We start from the raw sequence: 9,461 nt of genomic DNA, 5'->3' as shown, positions 1-9,461 counted from the left end.
TAGTTCTACACAGAATTACGGTAATTTTACAGGCATTTACCAGATTATTACAGTCAAACTCTTTCAATAAAATGACGGCGCTGATAGTTCTACACAGAATTACTGTTATTTTACAAGCATTTACCAGATTATTACAGTCAAACTCTTTCAATAAAATGACGGTTCTGATAGTTCTACAGAGAATTACTGTTATTTTACAAGCATTTTCCAGATTATTACAGTCAAACTCTTTCAATAAAATGCAAAGACGTGATAAAGATTTAAAATTAAGAATTTTATTTTGGCAGATAAAATAAGTCTGAAAACAGTATAAAAAGAATTCAAATCAACTCAAACTCTGATTTGCAGCATTTGTTTACACAATTTAATAGTGTTTAAATTATGTAAAACAATCTAAATAAAATGGAATGATTCCATCATTAAATTATTGATATTGATATAAATAAAATACAACATTTAAACTACTTCAGTAATTAACAATAGTTTTATCAAATTCTCAAACTTTAGGATTATGGCTATACAAGACTGTGTAACACTTTACAAAATGTACAACGTTTATTAAAATTATACAGCATTTATTTATTAAATGTTAAAGGGTTAGTGAAAATAATATAACTTATTCCTCACCCTCATGCCGTTCCACACCCATAAGACCTTCGTTAATCTTTGGAACACAAATTAAGATATTTGTGTTGAATCCGATGGCTCAGTGAGGCCTCCATAACCAGCAATGACATTTCCTCTCTCAAGATCCATTAAACATATTTAAATCGGTTCATGTGAGTACAGTGGTTCGATATTAATATTATAAAATGACGAGAATATTTTTGGTGCTCCAAAAAAAACGAAATAACGACTTATATAGTGATGCCCGATTTCAAAACAAGAAGCTTTGGAGCATTATAGATCAGTGTGTCAAATCAGCAGTTCGGAGAGCCAAAGTCACATGATTTCAGCAGTTTGGTGGTTTTACACGCGATCAGCGTGTCAAGCTTCAGGAAGCAGTTTTGAAATCGGTCAGTTTTTTTGGCACACAAAAAATATTCTTGTCATTTTATAATATTATTATTGAACCACTGTACACACATGAACTAATTTAAATATGTTTTTAGTACATTAATGGATCTTGAGAAACGAAATGTCATTGCTGGCTATGCAAGCCTCACTGAGCCATCGGATTTCAACACAAATGAGGGGGGTACAATCCACAAACCGTCTCTCTAACTCGAGATTTCTGATTACAAATATAACAGTCTTTTATTCAGAATTCTAACAAGCGTTTTAAGAAGTAACAAAAAAAAAAAAGATCCATGATTTGTTACCAGAAGATAAAGCAGATAAAGAACAATCCTTCAAAATACCAGTAATCAGCAGGGTCCTTGGTGCATCTGGGAAGAAAAAAAGAACACTATGATTCTCTGAAAAGTCTTTAAAAAAAAAAAAAAGATTTTTAATAAATGTTTTTTTTTTTTTAAATTATTTTTTACTTTAAACAAGCTCAATTTAATGTAATTAAAGTTTTCTTTTTGTCTTCTGTTTCATCTGGTAGGGTCTGGTAGCTGAGGGTCTTTCCCTCAATATTTTTAAGGGAATTAAATATAGGATTAATGGCGGCATATTTTTTAACTAACTAAAAAGACATTATGAAAATACTTGAGATGGTTTACCACCCAAAAATGGAAATTCTGTCATCGTTAACTCATCCTCATGTCGTTTCAAACCTGTATAATTATTTCTTGATATATTTTGAGGAATGTTGGCAACCAAACTGCTTTCCTTTGTATGGAGAAAAAAAAAAAAACACTGAAAACAAATTGATCAAAATAAAGAAAGTCATACATGTTTGGAACAACATGAGGGTGAGTAAGTGATTGATAGACTTTTAATTTTGGTGTCAACTATCCCTTCAGTTTGTGTGTAGAATTTCCTGCAGAGTGTAGCTCTAAACATCTGCCTGGAATGTTCTGGTAGTCCTGAAAACCTTGATTAGGTGGTTCAGATGAGTTTAATTAGGTAAATTCAATTAAAAAATGACAAGATTTTTAAAAAATATATATGCTTTATAAGGGGACGTTTACACAACGCGTTTTGGACATTCATTTACACAACAATGGAGTTCTGATGGCCTGAAAACACAATGTTTTTGAAAACAATACCGTTATCTCTGTGTAAACTTAATGGTGATGGACACATATGCGCATTACATGTTTAGTTTATAGGTATGCGTGTTTGAATGCATATGTGCGCAGACAAGGTAGGTCTGCGCACATATGCATTCTTTACCAATGAAATTGCCAAATCACTTGTCTAGAATGTATTAATACAGAGTTATTTAGTTGTTTTCGTAGAATTGTGCAAACAGGGATTTTTCAATAAATTATTGTCATTTGTATAAAAAAAAATTAACAAACACGTCAGTATACACATCATGACAATAATCCAAGAGAATTGTGAAGCTCACATGATAAGATAACTTATTATTATTATGTAGTTTCTGAAGCATGCTTTAGTATAATGCAAGTTTATATTCAGATTTATTTTTCTAAGCACATTTTACCAATTCATTCCAAAATTATAAGTGATATATTTTTTTTAAGAAAGGCTCGGAGTGAAAAATGTCTTGTATTCAGGTGTGCATCATTATTACACAGGTTTTCATTTATAGATAAACTGGGCAAAAAAAAAAGGATTTAACTTAGACTGGAACTTCCTTTTTTTAAATACCCATGAGAAAGATGCAATACTAGAAATTGCACAATTAAGGCATGCCCATTGGACAGCAAAACATCGATTCAGCAGGGTCATAAAAAAACAGGTGAAGAAATAAATTAACTTCTAAAACAAATATGAATTAAGGTGAATTAGTTGTGAACCATCAGGAACCCTTTAGTCTCCAGAACCACAGGACCAGACACCACCAGAACTGCAACCTACATTGATATCCTGACACCTTGCACTTCTGGAGACTGAGACTTTTAAGAACCCTGAAATATGACCCCCACTTAATAAGAATCACAAGAGTCACTCTCAATCTGTCTATTATGTATGTCTTCATGTTTGATTCTTATTAAATGGTGTTTTTTAGGATTTTTTACCTAACTGAAGTATCTGAGATCCTGACACCTTGCACTTCAGGAGACTCCAGGTAGGTTGCAGTTCTGGAAAATCGGCCTGTTTTTGTATGACCCTGCTGAATCAATAAGCATTTTGCTGTCCAATGGTCACACCTTAATTTTAATTATTGCATTAGTATTGCGTCATTCCATTTTAATAATTTTTGACTCTTCAGTCTGAGTTAAATCTCTTTTTTAGCCCATTTTACCTTTTAGCCTTTTTTCACTTTCAGCCTTCTTTAATTATACATCCCTTATAAATGATTTAATAAATTAATAGTAGTTATCAAGATTAATATGGTGTGGAATCATAGACTGTAAAAAAGATGGACAACAAGTCAGTTTTTAGGACTTGTGTGGCACACTTGTGTGAAATGGGTAAAATGTGCTTGGAAAAAAATAAGATCAGAATATCACCTTGTGTAATTATGCACACACTGTAGGCCTATATGGACTCAAAAGATGAATCACTTTTCCAACAATCTGTGGAAAGCTGGGATGGCATGATGGAGGGAAAATAGAGCATTTTGGAGTGCATTATACCTTTATGGTCTATGGTTTTATATACTGCATTGATACTTACTAGTGATGTACTTGTTTCTCTGTTGGTACCGGTTCTGCCCTGCAAACATTGTTCCGATGCTTGATCTAAAGAAAAGGAAAATAAAATAAAAAAGTTAAAATGAGCTTTATCTACTTTTAAAGTTTTATCATTAGCAGTTATCACAGTTGGAAAAGGAAATGTCAAAAATACTTGGAAAGAAACAGGCAGTCAAACATAATTTTAATCTCTCAAAGACAAGCACAAGCTTCATCATATTTTTATGTTGCTAAAAAAAAAAAAAAATTATACATACATACATACATATATATATAAGAAAGCCGTACACACCGTGTATACTATATATATATATAGTGAAAATTGAAGTGAGCAGCAAGTAACCATTTTGTCCTCAAAGTTGATGTGTTAGAAGCCGGAAAAATGGGCAAGCGTGAGGATTTGAGCGAGTTTGACAAGGGCCAAATTGTGATGGCTAGACGACTGGGTCAGAGCATCTCCAAAACTGCAGCTCTTGTGGGCTGTTCCCGGTCTGCAGTGGTCAGGATCTATCAAAAGTGGTCCAAGGAAGGAACAGTGGAGAACCGGCCACAGGGTCATGGCCCAGGCTCATTGATGCACATGGGGAGCGAAGGCTGGCCCGTGTGGTCCGATCAAACAGACGAGCTACTGGAGCTCAAACTGCTCCAGAAGTTAATGCTGGTTCTGATAGAAAGGTGTCAGAATACACAGAGCATCGCAGTTTGTTGCGCATGGGCGGCATAGCCGCTGACCAGTCAGGGTGCCCATGCTGACCCCTGACCCCGCCGAAAGCACCAACAGTGGCACGTGAGCATCAGAACTGGACCACGGAGCAATGGAAGAAGGTGGCCTGGTCTGAGGAATCACGTGTTCTTTTACATCACGTGGATGGCCAGGTGTGTCGCTTACCTGGGAAACACATGGCACCAGAAGAAGGCGAGCCGGCGGAGGCAGTGTGATGCTTTGGGCAATGTTCTACTGGGAAACCTTGGGGCCTGCCATCCATGTGGATGTTACTTTAACACGTCCCACCTACCTAAGCATTGTTGCAGACTATTTTACACCCTTTCATGGAAACCCTTTCCTTGGTGGCTGTGGTCTCTTTCAGCAGGATAATGTGCCCTGCCACAAAGCAAAGTGGTTCAGGAATGGTTTGAGGAGCACAGCAACGGGTTTGAGGTGTTGACTTGGCCTCCAAACTCCCCAAATCTCAATGGCAAATCAGCATATTTTAATTATGTGACACTGAAGACTGGAGTAATGATGCCATGCAATGTGCTTATTTCGAAGTTCAGAAAATTCAAAGTTAATGATTTTAACCAGAATTCATTATAATACTAAATTACTAAACAACATCCTTGAATATTTTGTGGGAGTGACACCCCTAGTGTAACAAATCTTAGCGGCCAGCATGATGTAATAGTCATAGAGAATAGGGATTTATATTCAGGTTGTGCCAGAGGCACTATGCGCATTTTTATATTTGAATGGAGGGGTTTAAAGGGATAGTTCACCCAGAAATGAAAATTAGCCCATAATTTACTCACCCTCAAATCATCCTAGGAAGTATATGATTCTTCTTCCAGACGAATACAATTATATTACAAACGTCCAGGCTAATTCAAGCATTATACTAGCAGTAATAGTTGCTCTGTTTTTGAAGTCCATAAAAAAAAAAAAATGCATCTGCCCGTAAAATAACGTGCTCTGGGGGGTTAATAAAGGCCCTCAGAAGCGAATCGATGCGTTTGTGTAAGAAAAATATCCATATTTAAAACTTCATAAAGTAAAGTTTTAGCGGACCGACTTCTGTGTTCAATTTATGGAAAAAGTGTTGAAAGCGCCTCAGCCAAACGAAAGACTAACGCGACAAGGTAGGCTCGTCATGACGTCACGTACGCATCTTGAGTTTCACGTTTAACTTTCAACACTTTTCCATGGAAGGTGGTTGGCTGGAACTTTACTTGATTAAGTTTTAAATATGGATATTTTTCTTACACAAATGCATCGATTCACTTCAGAAGGCCTTAATTAACACCCCAGAGCCACATGGAGCACGTTATTTGGTTTGTATGGACTTCAAAAACAGAACAACTATTACTGCAATTATAATGCTTGAGTAAATGATGGGCTAATTTTCATTTTTGGGTGAACTATCCCTTTAACACTTATAATTTGGCAACTCTGGGTTCATTGGGGGTCATTCCTATGTTCCCCACGTTTATATGGCACATAAGGGAAACATGACTATGATCCCCAAAAGATATAAAGTATGCTCTAATGACTCCAAGATTGGAAACAAGACCCTAAAAACATAGCTCACCCAAAAATGAGAATTCTCTTATCATTTACTCACACATATGTTGTCTAAACCTGAATTAACGTTACATGTGAAACGTTACTTCTGTTTTCATGTATTGTCTCCCACACGAATGACCTTCATATCTTCAACAAATGAAATTAAATATTAACATAACGACAAACTTCCAATAAGATGACTAACGTTACTACTGTGCATATCAGTATCAATTCACTGTCTTCGTGTTAGTATTACAATACTTACCACCCCTGAAGATCGTGAGGCTGGATTTTCTTCCCAAAATTTCTGGTTCATGAGGGAAACAAACACACAACAATATTAGCTATTTAACTTACTTACTAACAGAGGTATTTTCAAAAGTCAGTTCACTCAATCCAAAGCTCCTATATTGATTTTTTTTAATCTCAAACCTAGCTTATAATATTAACACATGCAAACAACGACAATAACGATAGCTGGTAGTTAATGATTACAGTATGTAACTTACTATGTCGTTATTGGGGTAATCGCGATTTGATTATCACTTAAACATTTATATCTTGATGTAACAGAAGATTTTAAAAAATAAAAATAAAACTAACGTTAGTTAACTTACCTTCTGCAGTTCCATGTCCGTTACGTTGGTAAAAGTTGCCCATATGAATTTTTTTCTTGTTTGTCCTCCATTAACATCCCGCAACTTAAATTCGCCCAAAATATAAAACATTTTTAAAAAAAATAACCAATGTAGAAATCCATGTAAAACCGAACAGAACCGAAGTTAGCTACTGCATTACAGATGCCCGAGCAGTAACGTTAACGTTAGCAGCGCACACACTCACTCTACAACAAACGTATAATTCAAATTTGACCTGTAAAAGGCGCGCGCATTTGTCATTGGCCAGTATACCGGATGACAGTCAGAATAACCAATCATGCTCAAAGCAATACAGAGAGACAATGAATTAATGAATTGTTTAAATTGTGTGTATATATATATATATATATATATATATATATATATATATATATATATATATATATATATATATATATATATATATATATATATATATATATATACCAACCCCTACTCTGCTAAACACATACAGCGTAAACACTGCATATGTATTAATTTCAATTTCTGCATCTTGGTGGCATTACAGTTACATTCATGTGACCTATAATGACCCTTTTACATTTTTACAAATTACTGACCTTTCCTTTAGAAATAATCTTGCCTATTGTCAACTTTCATTTTCCCTTTTACTGTGTGGCACTATAACATAACTTGTTGATTTAGGGTGGATGCTCTGTCCAAAGCAACACTTGTTTGCTAATATTGCCATAATTCCATACAAGTTACACCATACACAGATGAGGCTTTATGACCACCTTCCTAATATTGTGTTGGTCCCCCTTTTGCTGCTAAAACAGCCCTGACCCCTAAGATGTTAGCAGCAGATCCTTTAAGTCCTGTAAGTTGCGAGGCAGGGCCACTATGGATCAGACTTGTTTGTTCAGCACATCCCACAGATGCTCGATTGGATTGAGATCTGGGGAATTTTGAGGCCAAGACAACACCTCTGCTTTGTGTCAGGAGCATTATCTGCTGGAAGAGCCACAGCCACAGCCACCAGGAAATACTGTTTTCCATCAAAGGGTGTACACGGTCTACAACAATGCTTAGGTAGGTGGGACGTGTTAAAGGAACATCCAAATGGATGGCAGGACCCAAGGTTCCCCAGCAGAACATTGCCCAAAGCATCACACTGCCTCCGCCGGCTCGCCTTCTTCCCATAGTGCATCCTGGGGCCATGTGTTCCTCAGGTAAGCCACGCACACGCACCCGGCCATCCACATGATGTAAAAGCACACATGATTAATCAGGATTCGTGCTTTGTGGTCCAATTCTGATGCTCATGTGCAAATCATGGCGAAAAAAGGCCATCATTTACCCACCAAACCTGTACAAGTTTCTTTTTCTGTTTGTTATGAAGAATGTTGGTAACCAGACAGCTGACTGTCATCGACTACTGTTATGGAGGTCAGTTTGAAGTCAGTCAGCTGTCTGGTTACCAACATTCTTCATAACAGCTTCTGTGTTCAAACAGAAAAAGAAACTTGTACAGGTTTGATGGGTAAATAATGACAATTATTTTTTTTTTTTGGTGAACCATCCCTTTTAACTCCCGAATTTAATAGAAGAATGCTTTATTTTCAAATGTGTTTTTTTTCCAAGGTTTTGACAAAAATAAACGTGTTTAACTATCATTTGTTTTTTCCTGATACTTATTTTACTTTTGTCAGAATTCTTGGCTTTCTTCATCTAGGCCAGAGTTGAATTTGTATATAATTTAAGAAAACAGAAAAAATACCATAATATAGTGATTTTCTCATAAATATTTGATTTACTGTTATTTGTCATTAATGATTTAATACTAAAACTTGCAGTCAAAATATTAATTTACAGATATTGTTTGTAATTTTACATTAATGTTTATCAAATTTATGAAAACAGAGATCTACTCTATAAATAATAGTCATTTTCCTGTATAAAAAAATAAGAATTACTGTTATTTGTCATTAATGATATAGTCCTTAAAATAATAGTCAAGTTGTTAATTTACAGATATTGTTTGTAATTTTACATGAATTTTATGTAATTTATGAAAATAGAAAAAATTACTGTATAAATAATAAGGTAATTTCCTGTAATAAAAACTGAGAATTACTGTAATTTGTCATGAATGATATGATCCTTAAAATAATGGTTGAGTTGTTAATTTACAGATATTAATTGTAATTTTACATGCATTTGTATGTAATTTATGAAAACAGAAAAATACTATATAAAAAATACAGTATTTTTTCTGTATAGAAAAATAAGAATTACTGTAATTTGACATTAATGATATAGTCCTTAAAATAATAGTCAAGTTGTTAATTTACAGATATTGTTTGTAATTTTGCATGAATTTTTATGTAATTTATGAAAATAGAAACAAATACTGTAAAAATAAGGTAATTTCCTGTATAAAAAAACTGAGAATTACTGTAATTTGTCATGAATGATATATTCATTAAAATAATGGTCAAGTTGTTAATTTACAAATATTATTTATAATTTTACATGCATTTGTACGTAATTTATGAAAACAGAAAAATATTATTTAAAAAATACAGTAATTTTCTTGTATAAAAAATAAGAATTACTGTAATTTGTCATTAATGATATAATCCTTAAAATAATGGTCAAGTTGTTAATTTACAGATATTGTTTGTAATTTTACATAGTTTTAAACATAATTAAAAATTACAAAAAAATACTGTAAAAAATTTAGAGTTATTTTCTGTAATTTTAGGATTTTTTTTTACAGTGTATGTTTACAGAGGTTGATTAACAATAGCCCAAATCAGATGGCGCATGACATTCAATATATTTTCTATATTTAGAAAATATTTCTAT

The 9,461-nt window shown here is 34.0% G+C and overlaps 1 long non-coding RNA gene across 1 annotated transcript; it reads right to left on the bottom strand.

Moving 5' to 3' along the window:
• Positions 1-438: 438 nt before the first annotated feature.
• On the bottom strand, positions 439-6,973 carry LOC137063732 (uncharacterized). Its single transcript, XR_010901425.1, has 4 exons — positions 6,609-6,973; positions 6,257-6,298; positions 3,697-3,761; positions 439-1,388 (listed from the first exon to the last, which is right to left on the bottom strand). It is a non-coding gene; the product is annotated as an uncharacterized lncRNA (long non-coding RNA).
• Positions 6,974-9,461: the final 2,488 nt, after the last annotated feature.

This window comes from Pseudorasbora parva, chromosome 24 (genome assembly GCF_024679245.1).
Source record: "Pseudorasbora parva isolate DD20220531a chromosome 24, ASM2467924v1, whole genome shotgun sequence".
NCBI classification, from domain to species: Eukaryota; Metazoa; Chordata; class Actinopteri; order Cypriniformes; family Gobionidae; genus Pseudorasbora; species Pseudorasbora parva.
Note: the sequence above shows the minus strand (reverse complement) of the source record. Positions and strands in the feature narration are given on the sequence as shown.